Below are 18,029 nucleotides of genomic sequence, written 5' to 3'. Positions count from 1 at the left end.
AGAGAAGCGGCCTAGAGGCTCAGGGCCTTCGTACTTAGAAGAAGGCTCTGCCCCTCACTGCTTTCACCTTTTGATTCAAACATCTTCCCAGTGACACCTTCTCTGGCTGCCCCATTTAATATTCCCACGACTGTCCATGTTTCCATCTCAACACAATATATTCTACTTATTTCTTTTGCCTCTTGCTTGCTTTCCTAGCAGAGCTCGACAACGGTTAACATGGTTGCTTCGTCTATGCGGTGCTAAAAGACTTGCGTCTGGGGCTTAGCAGTAGGTCAAAAAAAAATTTAGAAAACGAACAGTGCTGGGTAAGTGCTAACGAAAAGGCAGCCACGACTGAGGTCCACCTGGCCTTGCCCAACAGACCCCGCCACCCCCCAACCAGAAATGAATAAAAGCTCCCAGACCGGTCCTTGTCCCAAGAGCCAGCTAGTCTCAGCCCCAGTCCAGGCTGCCTGCCTCCCGCCCTCACGCACGGCCTCGGGTCTTCACTTCCGAGTCTCAAGGACCCTCGGCCAACTCTTCCCCGCAGACCCCGCCGCCATTCCGTCCCCTCCCCCAACCTCCCGTCACAGCCGCGAGAAGCACCACCACCACCATCGCCGCCGCAGTGGCGCCTGCTCTGCGCATGCTCCGCGGCGTGGGGACGCAGCGTGAGGACGAAGACCCCGGCGCGCATGAGCGAGACCTTCCCGGACTGAGTTGGGTGGTACATCAGGAGCGCCAGCTCTTTCTCGTCCCGCCCACCTCCCCGAAGGCCCGAGCGGACGCGCACGCGCACTGGGAGCGGAAGGGCGGACAGGCGCGCGCACGAGGCCGGGCGGGCGGCGGAAGCGAGAGAAGCCGATTGTCGGGGGGGAGGGGAGTTGGCGGGTGCGCGCGCAGCGGGTGCGCGGGCGGCGTGGGGGGGGCGGCCGAGACGGGCGGGCGCGCGCGCGAGACTTACCCTCACTCGGCGGCGGCGGCGGCGGCGGCGGCTTCTTTGTTTCGTGAGGAGAGGCGAGACGCCCACTCTGCCCCCGGCCCCGCGCGGAGGGGCGGGGGCGGCGCCGGGAAGGCGACGGCGCCGGCGGCTCTCGGTAAGGAACGCGGGCCGCGGGGGGAGCGCGGCGCGGGGCTTGGGAGGACGGTTTGAATGGAGCCGGGGCGCCGAGGGGGGAGGGGGCCGCCGGCGCCCTGAGCGGGGCTGGGGTACGGCGGCGCCGGAGGGTCAAGAAGCCTGTCCGGCACCGCGCGCGCGGGGAAGGCCACAGCGTAGCGAGGCCGCGGCGGCTACAGCATCCGCGGGCCGTGGGGTGGGGGCTCGGGCCGCGTGGAGGCCGCGCGCGCGCTCTCGCCGGGGTCGCCGGACAAAGCTCTCCGCCTCCTCTGCGGGCCGGAGTCCCGGCCCCGGGTCGCTGTGTCGGTCGCGGCAGCAACAATAGCAAGGCGTCGGAGCTTTTCTGGCTACGTCGTAACGGGTCCGACCCGAATGTTGTCTTTTTGGGGAGGCTGCGGTCGGGGCTCAGTAGGAAAACCCCCCAGATGAGTTCAGTGTCGCCTGGAAACGAGCCTTAGCAGTCCCTTTGGGTTAACCTACCTAACATTTTATTAAAAAAACAAACAAACCTCACGTATTCTAGATTTTTCAAAGAAAAGTAAATAACTCCCCAATTCTTTGCAAGTGGTGACTTCAAAATGTTTGCCCTGAAGTGGAGAGTCTAGAGCAAGTGGGGGAGGACGGGTAGAACTGTTTGCTGTTGAAAGCACTGTTTTTGTTTTGCATCCTTTCGCCTTCAATTGATTTTCCAGATTAAGGCTTTTATTTAAAACGTGGGCCTTTAGGAGAGTATTTTGTGCTGGTCTCACGAAGACACCAGTCTTGATTCCCCCCTCCCCCCAGTGAATCCTTGGGGAAACCAGGGAATAAGTGCAAGAGCCACTTCCTAGGAATTTGAAACAAGTTTTCAGTTTCAGTTGACAGACCGGAATGGAGTTTGATTCCCTGGGCTGTCACTCACTTAGCTGTGTGACCTTGGATAAATAGCCTAATCTCTCTGAACTGCTTTGTTTCCTCCTTTGTGGAATGGGGATAATGCCACAAATGGAGTTGGTGAAAACCTGTAAAATGGTTCCTGGCAAGTGGGAAGTGCTACTCTTACCATCAGGCCCAATCTCCTCCTTTACTGTTGAGCAAATATTTGTTGAGTCCCTACTGGGTGTTAGATGGTTTGGTGGTTGAATGCCCTGGGAGCCTCTCTAGCCTTGTAGGGGAACAGATGGTAAATGTGGGAACAGCTCCCCGTGGCCTATCATGTAATCCTCATTACCCTTCCTGTGAGAGGAGCACAGTGGATGCACAGGGGAGCGATGGGATCAGGGAGGTTGATGGAAGAGGGGGGCCTTTTCTCAGAATCAGGAAGGATGTCCAGGCTTGCATGTGACCACCTGGACCAGTCATTGCTCTCCACTGCTACACTCACTTATCGCCTTGATCCTTTCCGTGTAGCAGTTACCCCAGTGTGTAATTACACATCCATCCTTCTCTGAGGGCCAGCATGGCAGGGATCATGTCTGCTTAGTCTCCTGGAGCGTACTCTGGGTCTGGCCCATACTAGGTCCTTAGGGAGCATTTGTGGAATGAATGAAGGAGAGTCCTTGTGGGGGATGGAGTAAGTACATGCATGAAATGCTTGGCACAGGACCGGGCTTGGGTTGTAAGCAATAAATGTTAGTTGCCTGTGTTGGTTTTTTAATTTTCCAGGCCCACGTCCCTGGGAACAAGGGCGTGGGGTGGTGATTAGTATGGGTGGTGGTGAGGACTGCTCATTCTGGAATTAGACCTCCTGAATTCACACCCAGCCTTCTAAATCCTAGCTTGACCTCCAGCAAGGCATTCACCAGTAGGTCCCCCCACTTGTGAAACAAGGATGACAGCAATGCTGCCACAGTTGTTGTAAGGGTTGAAAACATAACATGGGAAGTTGTTTAACACACTGCAGTGCCCGGCATACAGTGAGCACTCAATTTATTGCAGTAGTTAATGTTGTTCTCTATGCATATGCATATGTGTGTGTGTGTGTTTGTGTGTGTCAATTATTTAAAGAATGCAAAACAAAATTTGGAGTCATCCTATATCCCAGGAAGTTCAGGTTTGATGTGCTCATTATATATATTCTAATTTCTTTAAAATCAATTCATATATAATGATGACAATAATAAATGCTCCTTCATGTGCCACATACCGTTATCATTCCTTTTGGACCCTCAGAACACTGGGAGGTAGCTCTAGACCCGCTCCTTGTCTTAGCTGTTTATGGGATGTGGGAGGGATTAGGTGTGTTGGGTGAGAACAACATTCTGCTGGTGAAGAAACTGACATTTAGGGATATTTCTTCACCAAGGGCTCTCTTCAGCCTTCTGGGTTCGAATCCTGGCTTTACCACTTTCCTTCTTGGTGCCTTAGAGAAATGGAGATGACAGTTCCTGGCATTTAGTGAGTCTTCAGATGTGTCAGCCAGTTTTGGCCTCCGTCATTAAGGCGGCCATGGCGCAGAGGGACCCATTCTCACCGACCATAGACAGAACACTACATGAGTGGCGCCCCCCACCGTTGTGCAAGAAATGGCCCAGCCTCACATTCCTCGTTTGAACAAGTGGGCATTGAGAACCTACCACGAGCCAGGCCCTAATGGGGGCTGGGGATTCAGCAGGGAACAGGCAGACAAGGGCCCTGTTCTCATTCAATCGTAGCCATCTCCTTAGTTGCAAAGGGGGACAGTTCAGTAATGGTACCCAGCTATGAGGATTGTTGCAAGGTCTAAACAACAGTGACAACTGAAAAGTGCTTAGAACGGTGCCTGGCACACAGTACTGGACAGTTGGTAGCTGGTGTCATTTATTAGGATTTCTACAATGTCCTGGCAGGTTGAAATACAGAATATATTTTTGTTCTGCTGTGATAATAGTTCTGTATGTTTTCAAAGTTGTAGCAAAGGAATCAACTCTTATGTTTTGTTGCTCCTAATTTAAAAATTGTAAGCTTGCACTTTCACCATAATACACTGGAAAGAAAGAAGTGTGTTTGGGTGGCATGGGTTTTGGAAAATACCAAATGTTTGTTTTCCATCTCACATATTTCCTTGTAACTTGTAACATTGATTTGAGCACTTAAGAGGGAATTGGAGTTTAAAAAAGACTACAGGCGCCTGGGTGGCTCAGTTGTTTAAAATGTCTCCCCTTGGTTTCAGCTCCGGTCATGATCTCAGGGTTGTAATATCCAGCCTGGGGCTCTGCGCTCAGCCAGGAGTCTGCCTGAGATCCTCTCTCTCTCTCCGCCCCCCCTCCCTCCTCCCCCAAACAAACAAGTAAAACCTTTATAAATAAATAAAAAGTTAGGGGAATGTGCAAAATTACTTCCCTACTATAAAACGGGAAGTGACAGCTGGTAGAAGATTGGGGGGAAATGTCTGAGGGGAACACATCAGAGTCGAGTCTGAGGCTAAATGGACCTGCCATTGCTGTCAACTTTAAGGAGATCATCCCTAGAAGTATAAGGCTCGTTGATACGATTGGAGTTTTCTGTTAACTGCATGCTGATGATACTGGATTTGTTGAGCACGAGAAATTTGGCCGCGAATCACCTTCACGTAAGGGAAAGGCTCTCGAGGGTAGTGCCAGATGTAGCTGGGTTTGCTGGGCGGTTGGATTTCGTAGGGCAGAGAGAAAGGAGGGGATGCATCGATTTCCCTCTCAAGTCCCTTAGAGAAGGGGCTTTCTTTAGAACACAGGTAACTGTTCGCGGGGCATAAACTAGCCCAGGCCCCTTGGAAGCCTTTGGGACTAGACTGGTCCCCAGTGTTTCCCTCTGGGACTGTTACTTTGTTATAAAGGGGGCATGTCTTTATTTTGGCATGTGGATACTTGTTCCTGGGGACAGTCTGGGTTTTGATTAGCGTGACGTTCACCAGCTGTGTGTGAGACAAAAGGAGGCCGGACCCCGGATTTAGTAGCAGTGGGCTTTCAAATGGCTCCTTGGGATGGTTCAAGTTCTCTTTTCCGCTGGTAAGTCATGCCCCGCTGGCTCAGGAAGCAGGTGGCTGCGCGGCAGTTGCAGCCTCACCTGTTATAGGAGGGGATGGGGTTTGATGTGGGTCACCCTGACTTGCACCAGAAGTCCCAGTGAAGCAGAATGGTGGGGGCTCTTGTTGTCTGAGTGGTGACGCTGAAGCCCGGGAGTCCACTTGCTGTGCGCAGCCAAGCCCGCCTCCTGGGAACGCAGCCGGGATGCCCCTGCCTGTCAGAGTGCTCCCCGCTGCCCGCACTTGGCACCCTTTCAGGCTTTCCTCTGCCTTTTGATCCTCAGCCTAAATCAGTTCCTCAAGCCTGGAGTCAGGCAGACTCGAGGCAGGACTCCACTTCTTGAGTGATGTTGGACCAGTGACTTAACCTTCCTGAGCAGAAAACCCCATTCCCCTCTGTTCCTCCCTCCAACCCCCTCTTACCCCATAGTTTCCCCGGTTGGCACTTCCAGTCACCGATACTGAACCAAGGGATGCAAGTTGGAGCTGAAATCTAGCCTTGCTGGGCTTTGCCAAATCTGGCTCCAAGGCCGGTGAGCCCCGAGGAAGGACCACCTTTCATATCTCAAAGGGCATGTGCTTGCTGAAGCCCTGTTGGTTACCTTGGTCACCATTGATGCTTTTCTTTTTCTTTTTTTTTTTTTTTTAAGATTTTATTTATTTATTTGACAGAGAGACAGAGAGAGAGGGAATATAAGCAGGGGGAGTGGGAGAGGGAGAAGCAGGCTTCCTGCCGAGCAGGGAGCCCGATGCGGGGCTCTAGGATCATGACCTGAGTCCATTTGCGCCTGACTCCTTTCTTCCTTTTAACCTTTCATCTATTCATCAGCATCTCCAGAGAAATCTTCTAAAACCATCATCAGACCATGTCACCGCCCTGTCCAGAACATTCCAGCGGTTTCCCCTTGCACCTAGAGTAGACTCCTGCCCTCCAGGCCTGTGATCTGCCCTCCCCAGCCATCTCTGACTTCACCTGCTGCCACATCCCCCTTTCCTGCTCCAGTCCAGCACAGTCCCACTCCGAGCCCTTGTACTTGCTGCTCTGCCCGTCCGTCATGGCTCCCATGGCTTCCGTTCCACTTCACGTCTCTGCTCAGGTGTATCCCCTCCCTGAGACCATCCCTGGCCACCATGGTTGGTCCTGTCAGCTTGTTACCCCTGCTGACTTTTTCATGGTACAAGTTCGTGGCATCTCCCCGCTCCCCGCATGAGGACTACCATGTCGTGTTTATATGTGTGCTTGCCTCTGTCACTCAGTTGTCAGTTCCACGAGGCAGGGATTTTATTGGCTGCTGCATTCCTGATACCTGGTACCCTGCTCAGCACAGGGTTGGTTTTCAGTTAGTCTTTGAGGTGGCTGGGAGGGCTTCTCGCAAGTGACACTGGGCGGTATAGGCACCACCCACCCTGTCCGCAGGTTAGGTGTTCTCAGTGTTGAACAGGTGGCAGGTGCCTCAGCAGACTTGGCAGTCGTAGACCTGACATCCATCCGGTGGGGCTTGACCAGCCTTAAAAAGAAGAGAGTCTCTCCGTGTTAAACAGGGGGTGTGGTCAGGATAGATTTGTAAAGCTGGTTGGATTTACTTGATGTGTGTTTGCTGCGTCATGTCGTGACTCCAGGTCATGGTCAGAAGAGTTTGGAAAATGCCCATGTAGTGGATAGGTGGGTCAGTGTTTGAATTCTCTCAGTGGAGACCCTATCCCCTGCTGGGTTAGAGCATGAACTCCGCAAGGGCAGAGAACAGGCTTGGTCGTTGTGATGGGTTCACATCTTGTGGTGTGTTGTAGATGAGGAGGTCCTCTTCGGTGGGTTTCAAGTGAAAGGAAAAAATTTTTTAAGCGGGCAGGAGGTATGGATTCCAGTGAATATAATGATACTTAATTTCCTGGGCTAAAAGTAATACAGTAAGACCCCCTTATCTGTGGGGGATACATTCCAAGACCCCCCAGGGGATGCCTGAAACCATGAATAGTAGTGAAGCCTATTTATACTGTTTTTCCTCTACATACATAGCTATGGTAAAATTTAATTTATACATGAGGCACAGTAAGAGATGAACAACGTGAAAATTAATAGTAGCAAACCTCATTTAAATGGAATCAGGAGGACAGAAAGAGGAGCTCTCAAACCCTACCAGTTGTCAGTTGCAAACCCGACAGGAACAGACCTACTTGGAAGTCACCTTGCAGGTCACAGTACTTTACTACCCCCTCTGAGAGAGAAAGGTTTTCTTCTGCCCCAGCAACCGCCCAGCCAGTGAGACGCTACTACAATTTGAACTCCCTGTTTACTCCAGTGGACTTCTTGTTTATAACAGCCTTCCTGATTTCCCTGTTTCCTACCATAAAGGAGCATTCTTTGTTCTCTGGACTTGCCTTTGGTTTTGCCATAGTTTGCTTGTCCCAGATCATAGTTTTCTGTTACTCCTGAATGCATACATTTTTGCAGGTGAATTAACTGACAGTTTTGTTTTTTTTTAAGATTTTATTTATTTATTTGGCAGAGAGAGACACAGCGAGAGAGGGAACACAAGTGGGGTAGGGGGTGTAGGAGAGGGAGAAGCAGGCTTCCCGCTAAGCAGGAATCCTGCCTGATGTGGGAGTCGATGTGGGACTTGATCCCAGGACCCTGGGATCATGCCCTGAGCCAAAGACAGATGCTTAACGACCGAGCCACCGAGGCGCCCCAGTGTTTTTGTTTTGGTTTTGGGTTTTTTTTGAAGATTTTATTTATTGATTTGATAGAAAGTGCATGCACACACACATAGGCCAGGGAAGGGGCAGAGGGAGAAGCGGACTCCTTGCTCAGGACCCAGAGATCATGACCTGAGCCAAAGGCAGATGCTTAACTGACTTGAGCCACATAGCTGCCCCTGAAATTTTATTGTATTTTTTATTTTTTAAAGATTTTATTTATTTCTTGGAGAGAACAGAGTGAGCATGAGAGATCTAGAACACAAGCAGGGGGAGAGGCAGAGGGAGAGGGAGAAGCAGGCTCCCACTGAGGAGGGAGCCCAATGCGGGGCTCGATCCGAGAACCCTGGGGTCATGACCTGAGCTGAAGGCAGCCACCCAGTCAACTGGCCACCCAGGTGCCCCCTGACAATTTTATTTTTAAGGTTAACAACGACTAATAATAAATGGAGCATTTATGACAATAACAGTGTAATACAAGTTGCATGGATGTTCTCTTTCTCTCTGAGAATACCTTATTGTACTGTACTTGCCCTTCTTGTGATGATGTGAGATGATAAAATGCTAGTGAGATGAGATGAGATGAAATGAGTGATGTAGGCGTTGTGACGTAGAGTTAAGCTACTATTGATTTTCTGGCGAAACTCAGCAGGAGGATCGTCTGCTCGAGGACCACGGCTGCGTAACTGAAACTGGAAAACGAAACCTGCATGGGCGGGCTGGTGGGAGGAGGAACTACTGTACTTGGTAACGGACAGACTTGGCATGTCTGCATTTTAGGTAGAACCGATAAAACATTGTAATTAATTATTGTGACATGAGTTTTTTGTTTCTGAAGGGTATTCCTTTTTAAATGTAGAGCAAGCTTTTGCTGCTTAATTATATTGCAAGAAAAATGCTTGGCAGTCGGCTTGAGCAGCCAGTGTTGGGGAAGCACTGTGTCAAGAATAAGCTATTTCCATATGTTCCCTAAGACGGCAGGTGCCTCATCTCATACGTCCTTCCAGGTTCACGGACCAGTGTGCCAGGTCTGGTTAGGTATGGACAGTTTTCCTGGTAGAGTATTGGGGGGAAACTTCGTTTTGTAGTTTTCATGTAACAAATAAGACTGGTTTTGCTGACCGTTGGCCAGCTCCTTGACCGTTGTGAGTACCCTGGCGTGGCGGGACCACAGTGTGTCTGCTGATGAAACTTGTAGGGGAACAAATTCCTCCATGCCCAAAAAGCAAAGTCGCAGCTTTCCTGGGGCCAAACTTAAATATAATGCTGGTTTTCAGGCAAGACAAGAAAAAAAACCCAAAATGAAAAACAGTCTCAGCAAGCACATTTTAGAAGGTCCCGATTTCCTATTAGCTGTCTGTCCTGCTTCAGTGGCTGGCCACCACCGTTCGTTTTATTTTAACTTTATTTATTTTGTTTTGTTTTGTTTTTTAATTTTAATTCTGGTATAGTTAACAGGCAGTGTTGTATTAGTTTCAGGTGTCCAGTATAGTAATGTAACAGTCACCCCTCCCTTACCTCAGTGCTCAGCATGGTAAGTGCGGGCTGGGATCCCCAGCTCCTGTCCCCCACCCCACCAGTTTGTTCCCTATAGTTAATGAGTCTGGTTTTTTTTGGTTTGTCCCTTTTTTTTCTTTGTTCATTTGTTTTGTTTCTTAAATTCTCTTTTTTCCCCCTTTGCTCATTTGTTTCTTAAATTCCTCGTTATGAGTGAGATCATACAGTTTTTGTCTTTCTCTGCCTGACTTATTTCACTCAGCATAATACTCTAGATCCATCCATTTTGTTGTGATCACTGTTCTTTTTTACAAGAGAAAAGCAAGGGGTGGCATGAAAGAAGAAACTAGACCTACTCCTCAAGCAGTCTGGTTCCGCATTTGAACGTCAGTAGATGTTTCTATTTTAAATGATAATTTTGATGAAGTTGAAAGTAGAAAATAATGCAATCCTCACATCCTTTTATCTTTTTTATTTCCATAAAGGTACTTCTGGACATCTTTTCTGGGTATTTTATTTCCCAGGTATTTTTCTGATCTAGGTTGGTTGGTTGGTTTTAGCAATTTTTTTTTAAAGATTTTATTTTATTTATTTATTTGACAGAGAGATCACAAGTAGGCAGAGAGGCAGGCAGAGGGAGAGGGGGACGCAGGCTCCCCGCTGAGCAGAGGGTCCCATGTGGGGCTCCATCCCAGTACCCGGAAGCCATAACCTGAGCCGAAGGCAGAGGCTTAACCCACTGAACCACCCATGCACCCCTATTTTAGCATTTTTTAAAAATATGATTACAAAAGTAATAGGAGATTATCATAAAAAAATAAACACACACAAAAAACACCAGAGCTCCGTGATGTGGAAAGTGTCAGTTCCCCCTCATACACTGCCTGAGAGAGCCGCTGGCCACTGCCAACCACGGTTCGGCGAGCTTTCTTTGAGTTGGCTTCTACGATCGGATGAACCTGCACCTGTTCTTAACGGTTAGCATAGTGGGGCTTGGGTCGGGCACACCTTGCATCGATGCTCCCTTCTTTCCTCTGCTTCTTCTTGGACCTTCCTCCACATCCGTGTGCACGAAGCTGCCTCATGGGGCATGGATTGTGTGGGGGTTCTGATTGTTCAGCGATTGGGGTGCTTCTCAGAGAAGTCAAGGTGGTGTGGCCACGTCACCTCCAGACCCCTTGGCTCTGGGAACCAGTTTTCATTTTGCAGCTTACTGAATGTCTTAGCTCTCAGGTTTTTGATTCTTGCACCCAGAGTAGTTACTTCCCATCACGGTCCTTTAGCCTGCCTACCTGCATTCCCAGGCTCCATTCCTTCCTTGTGGAGCCCCCAAACACACACACTCCTCAATTAGGCTCCCACATACACGTGCTGGTGGTTTCACTATTTTGTCCCCTCCGTCCCCTCGTCCTTCACTTTTCTCATCTGCTTAGGTGTGGCTCTCTGGTCTAGGATGGTTTTCGTTTTTGTGTTCAATGACCTTCTTTCTCCCAGCCCAGACACTAAGTGACTTGTCATAGAGGGACTTGTTGCAGGAGTCCGGTCTGAACAGTGGAAGCCCCTGAAGCCCTCAAGACCATAGGATGACCTTGGGGACCCTAGGAATTTGCTGACTATGCCAGATCCTTAGTTTACTGTGTAGGAAAGGTAGAGGTGTTCTGTGATGAGTGAAGAAGGCGGTAGGGAGAGGGCTGTTGTTTGCCCTCCGATCCCACCTCGCTTCTGAAATTTCTGGCCAAGCTTGGCAAGCCCTCCTGAGTAGGCACGTTGCTGGAGCACTGTAGTGCCCCGTTCCAGACCCTCCCCAGCTCTCAAGAGGGGCAGGCCCACCCCTGCCCTATAAGAAAGTTGACTGGCCAAAAGGAGCTTGATGATGGATACGAACACCGCATTTGTCGCAGTGGGATCCAAGAGGGCAAAGGATAGTTTGTAGCTCAGATCCTGCCCTCTGATTGCCAGGGCGGATCTCATCACTGGTGCCAGCTGGTCTTTGCAGTGGGCCTGTGTGGCTTTCAGGCAACCTCTGTTCCTTCCCCAGTCTGGCAGAGCCGCCTCGTGCAGCCTTTACTTCCCGAGTTTGCTCCTGAACGCTTCGGGACAGGAGCATCGCTTGAGGTGTGCCTGTGGGGTAGGCTAAGTTAGGAAGCAAATTCTCCCAGCTGGCTTATTTACTACGTGTCTCTTTAAGAGAAGAGGGTCGCCTGGGGGGCTCAGTCAGTTAAGCATCTGCCTTTGATTCAGGTTGTGATCCCAGGGTCCTAGGATTGAATCCCTCATCGGGCTCCCTGCTCCTCAGGGAGCCTGCTTCTCCCTCTGCTTCTGCCTCTCTCTGTCTCTCTCAAATAAATAAATTAATTAATTTTTTAAAAAATTGCTTCTGGGTCAGTAGTGACAAGCAGTAAGCCACTGCTCAGTAAATGTGGGGGCCCTTGGCTTTGCCAGCAGGGTGGTGTTACTTCCTGCCTGTACATGCCTTGCCTGTGTTAGCCTAGGTGATGCTGGTGACACCTGAGGGAGGGATTGGTCTCATCTCCAGCCTACAGAGGAGGGGACAGGCTGGGGAAGGTTAAGTCACTCATCTAGTATCATGTGGTTGGCCAGTAGGAGAGTCCAGACTCAGTCCAGGCTGCACTTCAGTGAGTTGCACGGTGGCTTTGGCCTTGTGACTCTAACAACTTCCTGAGATGCTGGGTGGCCTGTGAGCCTTAGGGACCCCTCTGTCAGCAGGGCCCATGATAGTCCCCCTTGGAGGTGCGGGGGTATGGGCTCAGTGAGTAAATCTCAGTCCTTGCCCCCGAATGGGCCCACAGCCCTGCTTCCCCTCTGGCTGGGTCATCTTCCCTGTTACTTCTGTCACTGATTGTATCCTCAGCAGTTGTAAATCGCAAGGAGGCAGGAGCAAGTCACACTCCTTCTGGATTTTAAAATATCTCTTTCCTTCCTTTTATCTCCATGACCCTGAGATAGTAAAGGAAAACTGGTTTCCTCCGCTGACACCAAATGTGTGGGTTTTCCACACGGAGCAAGTTTCTGCAGATACCTGCTGGGTGTCCTACACGTCAGTTCTGATGCTAATTACGTAGAGCTAGTGCAGACCCCAGAGGTTAAAGGCTCAGTCCCACAAGACTGCTCCCCCCTGAAGATGCCAGTCCCAAGTAGTGGACCCCCATGTTACCCACACTTCTGTCCAACTTGGTTACAGATGGGGTTCTCATGAACCGCTCGTCAGGTTTATTTGATATCACTGCTCACAAAACTCAAGGAGATACATATGTTTACCTGTTTATTATAGAGGATACAGATGAACAGCCATATGAAGAGGTAAATAAAGTGAGGTCTAGAAGGATCCTGTGCCTGGGAGCTTTTGTCCCCCATGAAGTTGGGGTACATCACCCTCCTAGCATGTGGATGTGTTCCCCACCCCAGAAGCTCTTCTTCTGGCCTCTTAGCTGAGAGATTTTATGGGTGCTTCATCTTGTGGGCGTGATTGATTATTCACTTTTCAATTCCTCTCCCCTCCTTTGGAGGATGGGGTTGAACGTCCCAAGCCTCTAATCATAGCTTCGTCTTTCTGGCAGCTGGCCCCCAATCCTGAAGCTGTCCTGGAGCCTACCACGAGTCACTTCATTAGAACAAAAGACACCCCTACCACTTAGGAAATTCCAGGGGTTTTAGCCTAAAACTGAAGCAGAGACCAAATACATATTTCTTATTATCTCAGGTAGACGAAATTTTCTTTTCTTTTTTTTTTTAAGATTTGATTTATTGTGGGGAGGGGGAGAGAGAGAAAGATAGAGTACGCATGAGCAGGGGGGAGGGGCAGAGGGAGAGGGAAAAGCAACCCCCTGCTGAGCAGGGAGCCTGACATAGGGCTCCCTCCCAGGACCCCAAGATCACGACCTGAGCTGAAGGCAGAGGCTTAACCAACGGAGCCACCCAGGTGCCCTGATAGACAAAATTCTCTTAAACAGGATTCTAAAACCATTAACCATGTAAGAACAAACTTGATAGATCAGATGCCATGAAAATAACTTCTCTGCGTCCAGACACCACTAGGAGACTACAAAGGTGAGCCCCAACCTGGGAGAGGAACCACATATCCCCAAGTCAAACTCTAGTGAAAACAAGGCCTTGCGGAAGTGGGTATGTCAGTGGCCAGCGTGCAGAAAGGTGCGTAGCACCATTAGTCGCAAGGGAAATACAAATTAAAATGTACGATTGTACACTTACGGGAACGGTTCCAAGTTAGACGGACAGCACCAAGTGTTAGTGTTGATGTAGAGGAACTGGAATGCTCTCCCCTCTGCTGTGGGGGTGGCAGTTACGTGGGATTGTAGTCCTAATTCGGAAAGCTTGAAATATTTGCCAAAGCTAAATTTGTGCCTTCCAATGACGAATCATTCCTCTCCTGGATATCCAAGGAAAGTGGGTTCCCACGTCGGCCAAGTGACATTGTCCATAGCAGGTTCACTCACGCTGGCCGAAACCCGGCAGCACAGAGCGTGCTAACAGGAGAGCAGACTCAAAACGAAGAACAAATGCCCCTCGTCCCCCCAACAGGGATGCCCCTCACGGAGGAGCAGAAGGACACTACTGTATGTTTCTTTTCTTCAGACACAGTTCAGTAACAAGTGAACCCCCTAAAGAGTGACAACAGTCAAAGCAGTGTTTGCCCCTGGGAGGGTGGTCCCCATGGGAAGGATCAGGGGTGCCCTGCAGGAGTGTTGCTCATCCAGCCGTACCCCTACAGTCAGGGCACCTGAGATGGGCTAAAACCCAGTACAAGTAAATAAAACGCTCCCCCTTCCGTGCCATGCTGAGGACCAGAGCGCTGCTTCCGGTTCCATCTCTCTGCCCACCCCCCACCCCCACCTGATGCAGGTCGGCCAGCCTGTCTGTCTGCATGCACGCACCAGCACCCCAACTGGGCGCCTCTGTGTGGGGCAGAGCCCGGCCCACTGTGCTGCTCAGGGTGGTTTTGCGTGGTGCCTGTACTGTTTGGGTCCCTTTACTGTCACGTGTCTTTCACGTGTCTTTCAGTCCAGAAATGAGTCTGCTGCTGCTGGCGGACCCGTCCACTTACCTGCTTCCTCAAAGCCTGATGCTGCAGAGGTGACAGCTTCTGAAACACATGCCCTTTTTAAAAGCTTCTTGGGCGCCTGGGTGGCTCAGTTGTTAAGCATCTGCCTTCAGCTCAGGTCATGATCCCAGGGTCCTGGGATCGAGCCCCACATCAGGCTCCCTTCTTCTTCCTCTCCCACTCCCCCTGCTTATGTTCCTCTCTCACTGTCTCTCTCTCTGTGTCAAATAAATAAATAAAATCTTTATAAATAAATAAGTAAATAAATAAATGCCTCTTGTGAAACTGTGCTTTTCAAAGGTAGATGTTGCCATGTTTTCGCCCAGGAGTATTTTTTTTAAATTAATTAACATATAGTGTGTTACTAGTTTCAGGGGTAGAGTTAGTGATTGATCATTGCGTATAACCTCCAGTGCTCATCACATAGTGTGCCCTCCTTAATGCCCATCACCCAGTTATTCCATTCCCCTCCCCTCCTCCCCTCCAGCAACCCTCGGTTTGTGTCCTATGATCAGGAATCTCTTTTTTTACAAAAATATTTTATTTATTTATTTCACAGACAGAGATCACAAGTAGGCAAAGAGGCAGGCAGAGAGAGAGGAAGGGAAGTAGCCTCCCTGCTGAGCAGAAAGCCCGATGTGGGGCTTGATGTGGGGCTTGATCCTAGGACGCTGGGATCATGACCTGAGCCGAAGGCAGAGGCTTTAACCCACTGAGCCACCCAGGCGCCCCTATTTATTTATTTAATAGAGAGAGAAAGAGATAGCAACAGAGAGCACGAGCGGGAGGAGGGAGAGAAGCAGGCTCCCCGCTGAGCAGAGAGCCTGATGCAGGACTCAGTCCCAGGACCCTGGGATCATACCTGAGCCGAAGGCAGATGCTTAACCGACTGAGCCCCCCAGGCGCCATGGTACCATGCATTTTGATGGGAACATCTGATACTAAGTATAAATTACCTTTAGAAGAGCCGTGATTCCAGAGACACTTCCAATGCTTGCTTTTTGGCATGTCTGTCTTCAGATAAGGAGAAGGTGTTCCCCTGATGGGGATTTCATTTTGCTGTCAGTTTCAGTTGGCGTGACTTTGAATGGAGACCTTCAGGTGAGAAAGCAACCACGAGCTCCTGGATGCCACAGGATTCCTTGAGTATCTTCTGGGCAATTTTTCCTCTTGCGACGTCACTGTAGTCTCTCTGGGCCTCTGTGAGAGGGTCTGTGGACGTGAAGAGCCCTGAGGACGCCCTGAGGAGCCATCTTCCTTGACCTGGCCATGGCTGTGTTCACGTCACTCAGCTCTCCACCTGTGAAGTAGGACTGTAGGTGCAACCTGCCGTAGACAAACGCTGGGCTAGGGGTTTCAGACTTCAGATTCTGCATTTTAGAGAAGGAGATTGGGACACGGATCACTGTCACATGGCAGAAGCGGGAGTGGCATCTGAGGTCACAGGATCCTTTTCTGTCGCAGGTGTGACCATTCACATGTATCTGAATCAGGTCTGATTTTGTTTCTAAATGAATTTGTTTCAAAGTTATTTTTTAAAAGTTTGATTCCTCTGCCTACCTCGGGCTTACTGGGTTTTGAATTTATGGGGAATACATGGTGAGCAGACACGAAATCCTCCAGCACGCCTGTCAGTTTTTTTAAGGTGCAGCATTGAGGCTCCTTGCACTTTGGAGGAAATCCAGGAGACCCAGAGGACACAGAGTGCTTTCTTGCACGGTCGGGTCTATTCCTCTTAAGGCCGGTGCGCCCGTCACTGGTCCGTGCCCTGCTGAGGGGTCTGGTCGTCTCTGCTCTATTATTTAGCCAAGAAACCAGAGAAGTTTGGGCTTTTGATCTGTTATCTAGGAAAATATGCCAGCCTTTCAAATTAAAACTTTAGTTCTAATCTTTTTTAAAGATTTTGTTTATTTGACAGACAGAGATCACAAGTAGGCAGAGAGGCAGGCAGAGAGAGGGGTGGAAGCAGGCTCCTTGCTGACCAGAGAGCCTGATGCGGGGCTCGATCCCAGGACCCTGAGATCATGACCTGAGCCGAAGGCAGAGGCTTAACCCACTGAGCCATGCAGGTGCCCCAAACTTTTGTTCTAATTAGCAGAATTAAAAATGTTCTTATACTTCTTAACAGAATTTATTCTTAGAATCAGAAGTGCCCAGTAAAGTTTAGGGACAGAAAGAGTCACTCCAAATCCAAAAAAGTCCGCAGGACAAAAACCACATTTGTGCCAACAAGAAAGGGACTTTTTTTTTAATATAAGATTTTTATTTATTTATTTGACAGAGAGAGAGATCACAAGTAGGCAGAGAGAGAGGAAGAAGCAGGCTCCTCACTGAACAGAGAGTCCAATGCAGGGCTCAATCCCAGGACCCTGAGATCATGACGTGAGCCGAAGGCAGAGGCTTTAACCCACTGAGCCACCCAGGTGCCCTGAGAGGGGCTTTTAAATAACGCATATGTGGCAGAGTGAGTGAACTCAGTGGAGCCACTAGAATCCACCTTTTGAGGACTACTGCGTGATAAAAACGATAAGAAAGATACTCCATGATAAAAACGGTCCTGCGTATAATTCTCTGGAGGAAAGCTTGCCTGGAGTGTGCAATGACTAATGAATAATGAGTAATACTGTTTGTGTGTGTGCCTGTGTGTGGAACAATCTAGAAGGGAGGCAGGGAGGTGTGATGGGGTCCCAGCGGCAACGTGAGGGCGGCTCTCCCCACCCTGAGAGGGCCCACCGGGCATGCCTCAGCTCCATCCTTGTGGCTCTGGTGGTGTCCCATGTCTCTGAGGAAACCCCCAGCCCCTTCTTTGTACTCCTCACCTCCCCCTGCCCTGCTGGGAAGGGGTAAGGAGGGCAGGGTGGCTTGTTGCTCTCTGCAGGGCTGGCAGCGCTAAACGAACTTCGTGTCTGTTGGGATGCCAAGTCACTTTAAGTTTCTGTGTTCTTTCTGTGTTTCCTGCATTTCAGCGCTGCAGATGTATTACTCTGTCATCATGAAAGAAGTTAGGAGATTGAAGGGAATTGTATTTAAGGCCATATATACATAAGTACGTGACAGAAAAAGGGTTACCTGAACATTGAACTCTTATTATAAAAAGCGTATATAAAATTTATCAGCTCGTGGCCCTGTGGTGGCAAGGAGAATTCACCATCATCATTAGATTTTTTTTTTTGTAGCGTAGTTTCGGATCTCGTAGAGGCTTTGGGTTATGGTTCCTGAGTATCAGTTTTTAGTTTTCGGCAACATTCATTTAACCTCAGACACTTGAATATCGCCGTAGAACTGCTTCAGATATCAGAGTGCTGTTACTTGTGTAATACTTCTCTCTAAATGAACCTGCATTTCAGACTTCCATTCATTTATTTTAAAGGAAACTTGTTCTCATTGCCCCAAGTGGAAAGCCAGCATCACTTGCCGGGAATATTTGTATTTGTTGAACTTCCAGAGGCCCAGTTGGATACTGTTGCTGGCATTGACTTTGAACCTTAGTCTTACTTTCCCTTGTTGTTATTAGGAAGGTGGCAGGTATTAGGCGTGAAGGGCGCATCAGCGCTGCCCTGAGACCTTGTCTTGGTTGTGAGCGGAATAGCAAGGGCAGTGAGACCCCACAGGTGGGGCGGTGGCTGTGGACCTCCTGAGTCCTGTCCATCTCTCAGGAGATTTTGGTCTGAGTTTATATGCCTGATGTGTTCTCATCT

The 18,029-nt window shown here is 49.6% G+C and overlaps 1 protein-coding gene across 5 annotated transcripts in view; it reads left to right on the top strand.

Annotated features, from left to right (window-relative positions):
- The first annotated feature begins 909 nt into the window (after positions 1-909).
- The window catches only part of SMARCA4 (SWI/SNF related BAF chromatin remodeling complex subunit ATPase 4), a 90,489-nt gene continuing 73,369 nt past the window's right edge, over positions 910-18,029 (top strand). For 4 of the 5 annotated variants that reach the window (XM_080827062.1, XM_080827066.1, XM_080827065.1 and 1 more), the window contains exon 1: positions 917-1,079. The gene's annotated coding sequence lies outside the window, so the exon portion shown is untranslated. Of the gene's footprint in view, positions 1,080-18,029 lie in introns of all 5 variants that reach the window. The other variant, XM_080827064.1, reaches the window with a different exon arrangement.

This window comes from Martes martes (genome assembly GCF_963455335.1).
Source record: "Martes martes genome assembly, chromosome: 1".
NCBI lineage: Eukaryota > Metazoa > Chordata > Mammalia > Carnivora > Mustelidae > Martes > Martes martes.
Note: the sequence above shows the minus strand (reverse complement) of the source record. Positions and strands in the feature narration are given on the sequence as shown.